This window comes from Cupressus sempervirens, chromosome 1 (genome assembly GCF_028749045.1).
Source record: "Cupressus sempervirens isolate cs-2001-9-10 chromosome 1, ASM2874904v1, whole genome shotgun sequence".
Taxonomy (NCBI): domain Eukaryota; kingdom Viridiplantae; phylum Streptophyta; class Pinopsida; order Cupressales; family Cupressaceae; genus Cupressus; species Cupressus sempervirens.
This window is the reverse complement of record NC_143118.1, coordinates 441,957,210-441,971,460: the sequence shown is the minus strand read 5'-3', so window position 1 is coordinate 441,971,460 and position 14,251 is coordinate 441,957,210.

Here is a 14,251-nt window from a genome sequence, read left to right as displayed (position 1 = left end):
TTATCAATATTTTATGTGTTATTTTTCTTCAATCTTGAACAAAATTCATGAAGTACATAGGCAAAACACAAATCTTTGTGAATGAGCCTAATGGTAATCATAATCCTCCTAACCCTACTCCTATATTACCCACTAATATCCATCAAGTTTTAGTTCCTAGTGATCCTATGGTTGCAAGATCTAGTTATCCTATTCCTCAACCTATTTTAGTAGATAGTCTCAAAAGGGTTAGCAATTCCTTTGATTCCTATCAAAATGTTATTCATAATAAGAATATTAGACATTTCCTATATAATTTATCTATGAAAATATTGGATAATCCTCATCTTTCTTCGCAACCTAAAGATGATATGAGAGATGATCTTGTTAATGACAATATCCTTACCTCAATTCCTTTGGTTTGTCACTTCCTGCATTTTTGTATTTAGTTTTGTCACAATAAGATTTGAACATGTCTACCACAAGTTGAATGGATCTATCTTAAATATCACAAATTGGACATGATAATACTCAAAATCTAGAGCATTGTGGTTCTTCTAAAGCCTTATTTTGTTTCATATTGTAAAATAAATTATGTTTTGAACCAAAGCTATCTAAAGCCTCATTTAGGCTAATTAGTCACTATTAAATGTATTTTTACATTCCTACATGTAGTACAACCTAGAATTTGGTAGAATAATGGGGTATATTGTATTTTATGTGTTCCAAATGATGCAGGTATGCAAAATCAGACACATGATTTGTTCAAGGAAAGGTGACAATGGGTTGTCTCTATGTTGACATGATAGTAATAAGGCAAAGTGGTTTGATCTTTGTCCATATAGGTTGAGTAGGGGTATTTTAAGTGTTATGTTAAGGAGAGTGGAAGGACTATAAGATTATCACATGGTGGGACATGGTTGGTTGTCCAAGATAGGGTAGTAGGGTGACTATTCAAAGAAATATATTACTTTCATTTATGACCAAAAAGGATTTTGAACATTATTAGCATAGATTGTACCTATTAATAGACACTAGGGAATGGTGTGGACAAAGACCTTGAATTAGGAGAATTATAGTTGACAAAACTAGATAAGGTCAGTTAGACCCTACATTGAATTAAAGAAAAAGTATGTTGTCATAGATTTAGGATAGGTGTATGTGAGCAGATGAATTTTTTTGAAGATAATGAATAGAGAAGGTGTGATCAACATGTAAGACTATAATTAGAGTTTGGGATTAGAAAATGGACCTTGATAATAGAGATATTATGAGTATTGAGTGTGGAGGATTGAGGGGTCTTTGTGTTGATACTAATAGTGAACCTAGACATCATCTTAGCTATCTCCATGTAACACTTGGTATTATTTTATTGATTGAGGATAGGATTGCCACCTCAGAAAACTAATCCTTTAAACTTGATAAATACCCACATAACTTGGTAATGAGAAATCATTTGTTACTCTATTTTTGATGTCTCATCCTTCCAATTTAGTTATCTCTTGAAATTTCTTCATCCTTTTTTTCCTTAGAGTTTCTTCTTTCCTTAATCTTCTAAGCCATCCCAACAAATGGGTTTCAACCCAAACTTCTTTCCAGTGCCACATATCATTGGCATGATGATGGAGTGTATGCATGCCAGCAACGCTTTGATTTTCCAAGTTTCCCTCTTAGATGCCTAATATTTTTCTTCATATCTAGATGTCTTAGAGATCTTCTCCATCCTTGATCACAAACTAAATTCCATCCTTGGCTTTGTATCATCTTCTTTTCGAATACTAGGGATAGTTATGATCTTCTTAGCTTTGATATCCTTTGATCTTAGTCATGTGTGCATTGCCTAGATCCATCTTGAGAAAATCTTTCTTGTGCTTGGATCAACCTAATCATAGTCACCTCCCATCTTGGCTTAATGTATCATCTTTGGAACTCTTTTAGTTCCTCCTTCCATGCTTAACCCTACAACAAACAACACAATTAGGACAATATTTTGCCTTAGTCAAATTTGATCCTAAAATAAAGGTTAGCACAAGTCACCAAATTAGAATTTTATTTATTTATATAAGAATCATAAATAAACTAATCTTGACTCATGATGCCTTTAAAAACTTTAAAAACTTATTTACTTTAATGCTAGGAGTCCCACTAGTACTAATGTTAACCTTAACATTTGTTGAAACTTGCTTGAAAGGGTTTGATAAAAGTGTAAAATTAGTCAGATATAGATGATAAAATTAATGAAAATAAGCAAAAATAACCACCTTTTTGAAATTTTAAAACCTCTAATTTGATTAGAATGATGTGATATGAGCCCCTAGGCCTAAACTAGGGTGTAATTGTGTGGAATTTTGATAGTTATAAGACCTACAACAAAGTTAAATTCATTGTTTGAAGTGTCTCAAAGATCATAACCAGAATTAAATGCTTTCAAATGAAGTCTCCTTGATGAAGGTTGCCTATACTTGAGTGTTAAAAGAGTGAAATGTATTTGTATGTTGGTCCTCTATTGCAGATTTACATTTAAAAAAATGTAGATATGGCCCCTGCTATAGGTGTTAATCATAAAAAAATCTTCAATTACCACTTCATTTTTTCTATCACAAAGAATTCATCAAGATAGAAAATTCCTACTTCCAACAATGAAACTTTTAATTTGACCCATTGTGCAATCAAATGTGTCCTTGTCTTTTCCACTAATTATGATCTCCATGTTGACATTACAGTCATGTTTGTTTTTAGTGACATACACTTATTCAGATTGTAAGTATCTACTGAGCATATTCTACAATTAACAATATTAGTTGAGCATTTTAGACTCTATCAAGTTCTACTATTGCTACAAGGTCCAAGAGACAGTATTCAGTTTGTGCTAACTAGTTACTACCAAGTTGTTATTTAGTAGTGTAAACTGAGCTTTGTAAGGTTTATTGAGTTCCTCAATGCAAACCAAATTGTGCAATGCTTATGGAGTTCACGGTTGATGTGATGTGAGTCCAGCGTTGACTGAGCCACTTAGTGTTAACAAAGTGATTCAGTTTATATTGAGCTTGTAGTGATAGTATTTATCGAGTTATGCAGTCAAAATTAAGTGACTCAGTTTATATGCTGAGTTTCATAGTATTTGTCGAGTCACCAATGCAAACCAAGTTCAAGACTACTTGGAAGTGATCAGTATGGACCAAGCTTCTATGTCTACTGAGTGCATGATGATGCCAAGCATTGGCAGTGGATGTCAAGTATTAGAACCTCACTAAGCTAGTCTTTAGAACCTAAGTTCCTATAGTTGGGCGAAATTTGTGATTTTTGTGTAAACTTGTATTATGGCTGACTTTGTAATTTGTAAATTTTGAATTGGTATATATGTAATGTATTGTATCACATCTAATGTATGGTATGGAAGTAATGTAATAAGAAGAGAAGAGCAGAAGAGCGAATTACAAAGGCTACAATAGTATAAGGAGTAACAAATATTTATTTATCACAGCAAAGTGATTACTACATTCAAAGGAATCTCATTCAGCTAACCAAGTTGCAGATCAGAGATCAACTACTATTTCATCCTAATAGGTGGATCAGTCAAATCCTTTCACAAGGTAGACTTAACAATCTTATGTAAATCTCTTTACCGAGTGCATACTTCATTGTATGTTTGTAAATCCTTTTGCAAGGTGGACCTAACAGTCTTTATTGCTCCTAACAAGACAAATCATCAAAAGTGATCATTGTAAGCCTTAACAGGCCAACTTTATACTGCAATACTAAAGCTTGTGGGTATCATCCCCACACCAGTTTTACTTTCTATTTGGAAGGTTTTTGGGTCACCAAATTGTGTGTCAAAAAGTGTTATGAATGCTTTTATGTTTTCAATTTCTCATGCATGCAATTAGATCAAAATACTCATGAAGGATTAATTTCTCATAAAGGATTAAATTCTATTGGTTACTGATTCACCCCTCCCCTCTCAGTAACTTAGCCTATCACATATATTTCCAACAACTGGTATCAGAGCTTTGTGGTTCTTAGGAAAGAAGTTTAACAACTTGAGCAAAGATCAAAGGCTATGGAGGTATTTAGACTTGACAAGGCTATTGACAACAAGAAGCTAGATTTGGAATTGGCTATTGGTAAACTTAAGAAAGCAAAGGAGCAACTCTCTCAATTCTTGAAAAGAAGGAAAAATCTTGCAATCCAGATGAATGATTAACTTTACATTGAAGAAAGAATTGAAGACATCCATTCAGAAAGCAATTCAAATGAAGCTAATGATGCAATCAAGGAACTCTTGGAAAAGAACAACTTATTTCAAGAAGAAGTAAGAAAATCAAGAAGAGAGCAAGAAATTTAGTTAGTTAGATTATGTGAAGTCATGGAAGAGAAAAACAAGATTAAAGAAGAGATAGAAGGAAAGAACAATAAAATTCAACACCTATCTCTTTAGCAAGCAGACTTCATTGATCAGCTCACAAATGTAAATGAAGAAATCATGGATCTAAGATAGAATGATCTAAACACTAAAAAGCAAACCAATGAGAGAATGATGGAATACCAAGCAGACATGAATCAATTGAATGATCAAAGTTATTATAGACAAAAAGGAAAAGTAGGAATTGGATATATAGAAGAAGGTGAATCATCCAATCAAGGAGCTCAAAAGAATCAAAGACCTACTTGTAGTCACTATGGTAAGATAGGTCATACATCAAACAAATGTTGGAGCAATGGGAAAGCTAAATTCAATGGAAAATGCTACAATTGCAATCAACGTGGTCATAAAGCCAATGAATGCAAAGACAAACCTAAATTTGAAGGAAAATGTCACAAATGTAAGAAGCATGGGCACAAATTTTTTGAATGCAAAACTAAGATATTGAACCCAATAGAACAAATTGTAAAAGCTATATTTGATTGGGACTATAACACTCGGTGTAGATGTCATTATTGTAGAGAATTTAGACACATTGGAATGAATTGTGTGAAACATCATATAAGGATAAGAGATACTACTAGAAGATGTTTTGTCTATATAGAACTTGGTCATCTTACCAAGAACTATATGAATACTAGAAGAGTCTAAAAGAAGGCAAAATATGATAAAATTATAAAGCATACGAGGCAGCAATGGGTTCCAAAATCTTCTAAGAATGCAAGTCTGAGCAATGAACAACATGTCACTTAAGAATTAGGTGACTCCAACATTTATACTTGATCTCTCAAAGGAGAACTAGAACAAGGATTCTGAAGAAGATATCTCACATTAGTTCTAGTCAGAAAAATGAAAGATCCATATCAGCATATGAGATGCAAAGGGATCACCAAGTATTCAAATGATGCTAGTCTTTACTGAGTGTGGTTGGGTTGAAGACCTTACCGAGCAAGGTCGGGTTGTAAGACCCTACTGAGCAAGGTCAAGAGCTACTATATTTGTTGTGTGGTTAACGAATCCTGAAAGACTTTATCGAGCTTTCAATGCAAGTGAAATGGATGACAGTCTATCATTTGAGCAAACAATTGTACCAGGGCATTTATGGCAAAATTTGATGAAAAAGGGTGAAATCAAAGTCATTTCTCACCATGAATTTTTGAGCTATTTATGCAAAGTGAATTTTAGAACATTTAAATGATTCGAGAAAATTATTAAAAGATTTTTATGTTGTTGAAAACCCTACTGAGCAGTAATGGCATCCACTAGCAGCAAATCAAAGAAAGGATTAGATATGTTAGTTCGAGGTGTGGAATGGAAGGCACTATATTTTAAGCTGAGTCCTATGATCACGAAAACTCTAGATCCAAGCAGAGCTCAATCTCGAATTCCACCAAAGGTACTGTTAATCAATGATATTCGTTCACATTTTAAGTGTGCAATTCAAGACATTATAGCTTTGGAAAAGGATGAATCTTTGAAGGAGTTATGTGTGAATGGTGTGTTGAAATCGAAACATCAACATCTTGAAGCAAAAGCTTTAACCCACATTCCAAATATGCTATGGGATTTTCAAATAAAATGGATAAGATTCATTCTCATTCATGTGCACAATGGCCAACTATGGTTGGAACAACCTATTTTGATAACCAAGAAGATGATCCATGGGATCACTGGTCTTCCTATGTTGGTGAAAGTGAAAATGACCAAAACCCTAGGTCGGGTTGAACTAGAGAAGAAAACCCTTGCCGAGCAAGATGGAAGGGGAATAAAGATTAGCTATGTCATGGAAATGGAATTGAAATTTGGGATTTATAGTTTGAACAAACTTAATAGCGTATCATGCGAAGCAATGGATCTCACATATAAAGTGGTCAAAAATAACCTGTTACTTGACCTTGCTAAGTTGTTGTTGAACTAGTTCAACAAGAACATGGAGAGTATAACAACTTCCAAGAACAATCCTTGTAAGTTTGGTTCACTTTTAACTTATCTATTTTTCTTTGTGCAAAAGTTTTTCCCATCTAAAGGTATAGTCATATGGAGGAAGGATGTACCTGTTCTTTATCAGATTAATGAATATATAGCTAAAATGCGAGAAAACCATTTAAGTATTATGGACAATTATTTTGATGCATTCAAGGACAAGATGAATAACAGATTCAAGATACCCAAGAAACTAGTTGATAATTACAAAGATGATGTTTGTTCAGTTGTTGATAGTGACAAAGTATATATTCAGGCAGTTAGACCAAGAATAGCATGGGTAAAACCTCTTGGTTATGAGGTAAACATAGATGAAACCAAGTAAATAATTGAGGCACTAATTAATGATCCTATTGAACCTAAAGCTGCATACTTTAGCACTTATGATGAGGCAAAGGCTAGAATTGAACTTGAAATCAAACTCCCTTAGGCAGTCAACAAAGGGAAGAAGAGAATTGCCAAACTAAAAACTAGTTCCACTCTTCTATTGACTGAAGAAAAAGGAGATGATATTGAGGATGAAGAAGCAGTAGATGAAGAGAAATCAAAGGAAGAAGATCCATTGAAGAAGAAAGGTAAGGTAATTATTACCAAGCCTGCCAAACCATCTACTATTGTGTTTACAAGAAGATCATCTAGGAAGAAAGTGGACAAAGAAGGAGGATATGTAATCTTTAAGAGGCCTCCACCCACCTTCTAGGAAAGGCTGAAAGATATAGAGTTAGGATCAGCCATACCAAACTTCAAGGCATTGAAGTATGAGACTAGGACTACAAAGGAGCAAAAGCAAATAGAAGATGTATTAATATCTAAAATGGGTAAATGGAAATATTCTCCAGACTAGCTTGCTTAGTAGATTCCTAATATTCTAATGGAAAAGATCAAGCCAAGATGGGAGAATGTAATGAAAATTGCCAAAGATATATATGAGTAGACCTTGAGGCAACTCATGCCATGTTTGAGTGATAAGGAAGTAAAAGAATCTTTGATGAAGAATGAAGAAAAACTCACTTTGAGACTCAACACTTGTCTTATATTGTTTAATGACATTGAGCATGTAGTGAAGAATGCTACAAACATAGGAAGAATAATTATGTTCTTCACAAGTAGAGTGATTTTGTTGTCAATGTCAGTGACAAGGATGAAGATAATGATGGGCATGAAAAAGATGGGGAAATTGATGATGAAAAAGTAACTCATTTTGACAATGTAGACGATGTTGAAGAAGAATAGGGATAGGAAGCTACCGAGGAAGAAGTGCAGAACATTGACGAGACTAACTCAAAGAAAATTGCTACAGTAGCCATAGACTCACTTCTTCATTCTCTAAGCCAAACATTGAAAACATCAAGCCCCAAGAAAGTTTCAATAGGATTGATTGTGTCAAACATTGTAAGTAGAAGCACTCAATCAATTTTTGCACCTGTCCAGCTCAGTACTTCATTGACAGAAGTGGCAAGCACTTCATCTACCAAGCAGCCAACACTTCCCTCTACATCAGTTTTGGTTACTCCATGCATTTCTATATTTGTATTTTGACAATAAGTGTAGTATCTATATTTTTAGCAACTCCTACCATTTCTACTATTGTTTCCATTCCTAGCATGCAAATAATAAGTGCAAGGACAATTGAGACCAAGCCTCAACCAAGCACAAATTTTTTGAGTAAAGGCAAAGAGAAGGAAGAAGACATAGATCTTGATGGGGAGATTGTTATTCCTAATTGGGACATCTCAAATCTCAATCCTGATCAGATGCATGTTTTTGGAGAAATTCGTCAGAAGAAAGCTAAGCAAAAAAGGCTTAGAAAAGAAAGGAACAAGGAATTTTAGATAATAGAAGATGCAAATAATATTATTGCAAAGGCACTAAACACAGATGTTGATACTTCTCAACCAATTTTGAATCAATTAGCAGAGGTAGTCCAAAAATTTAATGAAGATTTGAATGGACAAGAAAAATTGTTGTAGAGAGTTGAGAAGAAATTTGAGAATCAAGTCTTGGAACTTATTGGTTAGAAAATTGCTATTCATCAAGTAGAATTATCTATTATTCTAGGCTCACTAGAGACCTCTTGCAACGATGTGTATTTACTATTCGGTAAACTCTGTGATACATCAATTTTCACTAAGGAAATAAGAGATAAACTATTAGAGATTTATTAAGATCTAAAGACAAGTGCACAACAGTTGCAACTTGACCCAAGTTATAGCTCTGCCCACTACACAAAGACAAGATTCTTGATTGATATGTAGGCATAATTGCTCAAAGAAGAAGCCAAAATAAGAGCTACATTGATAGACATCCATAGCATGATTCTCCCATACATGGATGAATTTCAAAAACATATTGCACATGCCAAAACACTCATCCATGACAATAACTTCTCTATTGCAAACCACATGATAGAACTATCAGCAGAAGTGCAGATTGCATTGCACACATGCAAAGTGTTGCAAGATAATTGGGGCAAGACAATGGTGCTAATATTAGAGGTACATGCAAATTTCTTGTCACGTTTTGGCATTACTGTATAGTTTAGATAACATACATCTTTGGCATTAATGTCAGAAAGGGGGAGAAGATTGTAAAGAAGATGTATATTGTGTAAAGGGGAGAAGATAGAATAAAAGGAAGTATGCATCAAGGGGGAGAAAATGTATATATCACATGTGAAATGATGTAAAGTATACTATATATTATGTATGGGGGAGCATTATCATATAATACATGTACAGATACTCAGAGATACATCTCTTACAAAAGCAATTTTGAAAAATCTCAAAAATAGGATACTCTACCGAGTTGGAGACATAAGGTGATGAATAAAAAGTGTTCTTGAACATTTTGAATATAGTTTTGACTAATAAGTGTTTTTGTCACTAATGAAAAAGGGGGAGATTGTTGACATTATTGTCAGGTTTGTTATTAGTGACATACATTTATTCAGATTGTAAGTATCTACCGAGCATATTGTACAGTTAATAGTGTTAGCTAAGCATTTCAGATTCTACTGAGTTCTATAGTTGCTACCGAGTCCAAGAGACAATATTCAATTTGCGTCGAGTAGTTACTACCAAGTTGTTGTTTAGTAGTGGAAACTAAGCTTTGCAAGGTTTACCAAGTTCCTTAGTGCAAACCTAGTTGTATAGTGCTTACCGAGTTCACAGTTGATGTGATGTGAGTCTAGTATTGACTGAGCCACTCAGTGTTAACCAAATGACTCAGTTTATACCAAGCTCATAGTGATAGTATTTATCGAGCTATGTAGTCAGAATCAAGTAACTCAGTTTATATACCGAGTTTCACAATATTCACCGAGCCACCAATGCAAACTGAGTTCAAGACTACTTGGAAGTGATCAGCATGGACCAAGCTTCTATGTCTACCAAGTGCATGATGATGTTGAGCATTGATAGTGGATATTCAGTATCAGAACCTCATCGAGCTAGTCTTCATAACCTAAGTTCCTACAGTTGGGTTGACTTTGTGATTTTTGTGTAAACTTGTATTATGGTTGACATTGTAATTTTTAATTAGATTGATATATATGTAATGTAATGTATCACATCCAATGTATGGTATGGAAGTAATGTAATAAGTAGAGAAAAGAAAAAGAGAAAATTACAAAGGCTACAGTAGTATAAGGAGCAACAAAGTTTTATCTATCACAACAAGGTGATTATTACATTTAAAGGAATCTCATTCAGCAAACCAAGTTGCAGATAAGAGATCAGCTATTATTTCATCCTAACAAGTGGATTAGTCAAATCCTTTCACAAGGTAGACTTAATAATCTTATGTAAATCTCTTTATTGAGTGCATACTTCATTGTATGTTTGTAAATCCTTTTGCAAGGTGGACCTCGTAGTCCTTATTACTCCTAACAGGGTAGATCATCATAAGTGATCATTGTAAGCCTTAACAGGCCAACTTTATACTATAGTACTAAAGCTTGTGGGTATCATCCCCACCACAATTTTAATTTCTTTTCAGAAGGTTTTTGGGTCACCAAATTGTGTGTTAAAAAGTGTAATGAATGCTTTTATGTTTTCAGTTTTTAATGCATGCAATTAGATTAGAATACTCATGAAGGATTAAGTTTTATTGGTTACTAATTCACCCTTCCCCTCTCAGTAACTTAGCCTATCACATATATTTCCAACACTCCATCACACAATGCCACCTCTTATGACATTCCAATGCTTTCATCCTATGTCAAACATAGGATTCTTGACCTTTGACCATGGTTAAGGATAAAACCTTCCTCTTATTATGTGTTGTAGTTCATACTATCTAGGTTACCATAGGTTTTAAAGAATTCAAATTGTGAAAGATAGTTCAATTCATAGCTTTTATTTTCCTACAAAAAAAGAGCATACCTATTAATATGTATTTTGTATTTAAAATCTAAAAGATTGCATATTCTTATCATAACATATCTGGTTCTCCAATTACCAAAGGATTATCAAGGGACAGTTCAACATATGCAAGACTTACCAAAATAGCTTGAGTTTTCAATAGGGTTTCCTTCACATTTATTCATAAGTATCAACAAAGTATTAATTAAGATATTACATTCCCGAACTAGTATTTCCTTTGAGTTATTTGGCATTATCATTTGCATTCAATTGGTTTGTCAATAACTGTAGTTGTACTCGATGCCCCTTTCAAATATTCATCTTCTATATTCCTGTCATCATTTTGATTAGGACCTTTTTTCAAACTAAAGATCTTATCTATAGTTATTGAAACTAAAAGTCCATTATCAAAATTTAGGTTTTTTTTCTAATAAAGTGAACTTTTTAGAGTTTCAACATTATTTGGTAGATCTTTCGAAAAGGAATGTCGTCGATAGCTTGGCATCCTTGTCATTGAACTTTCAATGTTATCTGGTAAATCTTTCAACAAGGAATGTCATTGATAGCTTGGCATCCTCGTTGAAAAACTACTGGCTTTCATTGAACTTTTGACGTTCTCTGGTAGATCTTTTGACAAGGACTGCAGTCAATGGCTTGGCATCCTCATCAAAAAAAGTATTGGTTTTCATTGAACTTTTGGCATCGTTTGGAAGATCTTTTGATGAAGATGACATTGATAACATGGCATCCTCATCAAAAACACTACTAGATTTGGTCAAACGTTCGACGTAATTAGGTAGATGTTTTGACGATGTTGAGGTGATGCTTGCCAGATTAAATAATTTTTGAAGCCTCCTTTTGGAAGACATTGGGATACTTTTCAACGACATTTTTTGTTGATAAATAGATGACATAGTGGTTGGTTGAGATTTTGATGAGAAATTAGTGACAATGGCTTTGGTCAAAATTTTGACCACTTGCTATTGAAAAATTGACCAACTCGTGTCAAAAAATGGGTCCAAATTTACTAGTGAGGGTTAGTAAAACTCCTAATAGGTTTGAAACCTCCTAAAAGGGATTCAATGTCTCCTAATAGGGACTCATACGTACTTATTGTATTTCATCGGCTCCTAACAAAGTTTATCCTTTCACAAGGAGCTTCTATATTAGTATATCATCTTGTGGGCATCATTCACATTGGGGTTTTCCCTTTGATCAAAGGTTTCCCTAGTTAAAAAATTTGGTATTATTGTGTATGTTTATCTTTCTATGGTTATTACATATTTTGATTACATGTTTCAGATTTGATAAAGTTGTTTTAAGTGCATAATTGATTCACCTAGAGCTCGGTATGCAAGGTTGAACACACATTTGATCAGTTTGGGATTTATGAAAGGTAATGCGGAATTAACATATATTTAAGTAAGAATGAGGATGGTTTACTGATTATCATAATATTTGTGGGTCACATCATTTTTGGAGGAGATGATGAAGCTAGAAAGACATTTTCAGAAGAGACGAAGAATAATTTTGAGATGAGTATGATTGGTGAGATGAAATATTTCTTATGATTAAGATTGTTTGAAATAAGGATAGCATTTTCAAACCACAAACTAAGTATCTTAAGGACTTGTTGACAAGATTTGGATTGGAAAATTGTAAACCTCTTGAAACACCTATGGTGACAAGATGTAAGTTATCAAGCAAAGATGAATCTCCTAGTGCATTGGAAACAAGGTACATATCCATGATAGGAGGATTACAATATTTTCCACATACTAGACTTGATATAGCTAATGCATTTTGAACTATGACAAGATTTCAAGCAGGTCCTAAAGAGACACATCTTGCAATAGTAAAAATACTTTTTAGATACTCGAAAGATACTTCAAATTATGGGCTATGGTATGATAGATCACATGATTTCACATTATGTGTTTACATTGATGCAAATTGGATAGGAAGTGTGGATGATAGAAAGAGCAACAATGATGGAGTGTTTTTGTTAGAAGGAAATTTGGTTTCTTGGCTAAGCAAGAAACAAGACTACATTTCACAAAGTACAATAGAGGCAAAATATGTAGCAGCAACAAACAATTGTAAATAGATAATGTGGATAAATCAAATGTTGAAGGATAGTGGAATTAAGTTTACTGAGGCTATTATCATACACTATGATAAACAAGTATAGTTAGCATGTCAAATAATCTAGTTTTACATTCAAAGACAAAAAAATTATCTCAATTAAGTATCACTTTTTTAGAGAAAAAGGTAGAAGAAAAAGAGATCAGATTAGAGTCTGTTAGCAAAAAGGAGTAGTTAGTAGACATATTCAAAAAACCTTTGGCTAAGGATATATATGATTATTTGAGAGGTATTCTTGGGGTTATGCCCCAACTATTTTTAGAGTAGTTGATGTAGAGATTCCATCAATCAAGTATGAATTAGGGCACTATTCTTTTATCTAGACTGAATGCTTGATTCTTCTCCTATGGGGGAGTTTGTGTTTGAGCTGAGTCATTAAAGACTCTCGGTAATGGCATTCACCAATTTCTTTGGACACTTGAGCTTTTTTTAGATTGGATCAAAGATTATTTAGAGAATTGACATAATGTCACCCTTTTTCATTGATGTCAGTGGGGGGGAGTAATACATATGAAAAACCCCTTTTAGAGATAATGGGGAGAGATATACATTATGAGGAGATTAGAACATGAAAATATTTAGAGATGTTTACACATTCATGAGCAACATGAATGAGGGAGTAAAGGTAGATGAAGAAATATAATATTTTTGGTATCATGGTAGTTTGATATTTTTCATCATATATTTTTGATTAAGTAAAATAGGTTTTTCACATGGGTTCCTGAAACCCACTAGTTAACCACAAAATACTAATGAAAGTTCAAGTCTAGCAACAAAGTAATAGAAAAAACAACAGGCATACCTGCCCATCAAAAGTAGCCAAAATATAGATAGACAAAAGCCAGGGAAAAGATAAAAAACTAGGAGCACCGATCAGGGCACCATTTCTTTGATTGGCTTCACTTTCTTGTTTTTTCATCATATGTTGCCATCAATGCCAAATGGGGATATTGTTAAAAGGAATGCTTGATGTTTCTAGAGGTATGACTATATGGGATAGATTGTTAGTATGTCAGAGAGATGATTGAGTACTTATGTGTTGCATTCATGACTTTGTTTGTCACTAATGTCAACATCTCAATTTTATCAACAACTCAATCAGAGTTGTGAAGGAAGATTTGTTCAGCAAGGTTTGTGATTAGAGATTTATGTTATGGGAACTTAGAATAAAATTTAGGAATGTGTTTTGATGTTGTTTCTATGTTTACAAAAAGAGTTATGCAACTTTGTGTGATTTATAGATGATTTTGTGGAGACTTCTCTAAGAGCAAGTTTATGCAAAGTGAGTACTAGTATTTGTGTTGTATCTTTTTGGTAAGGTTGAAGACCATTCAATTAACTTATATTGTAGTAGAAGACA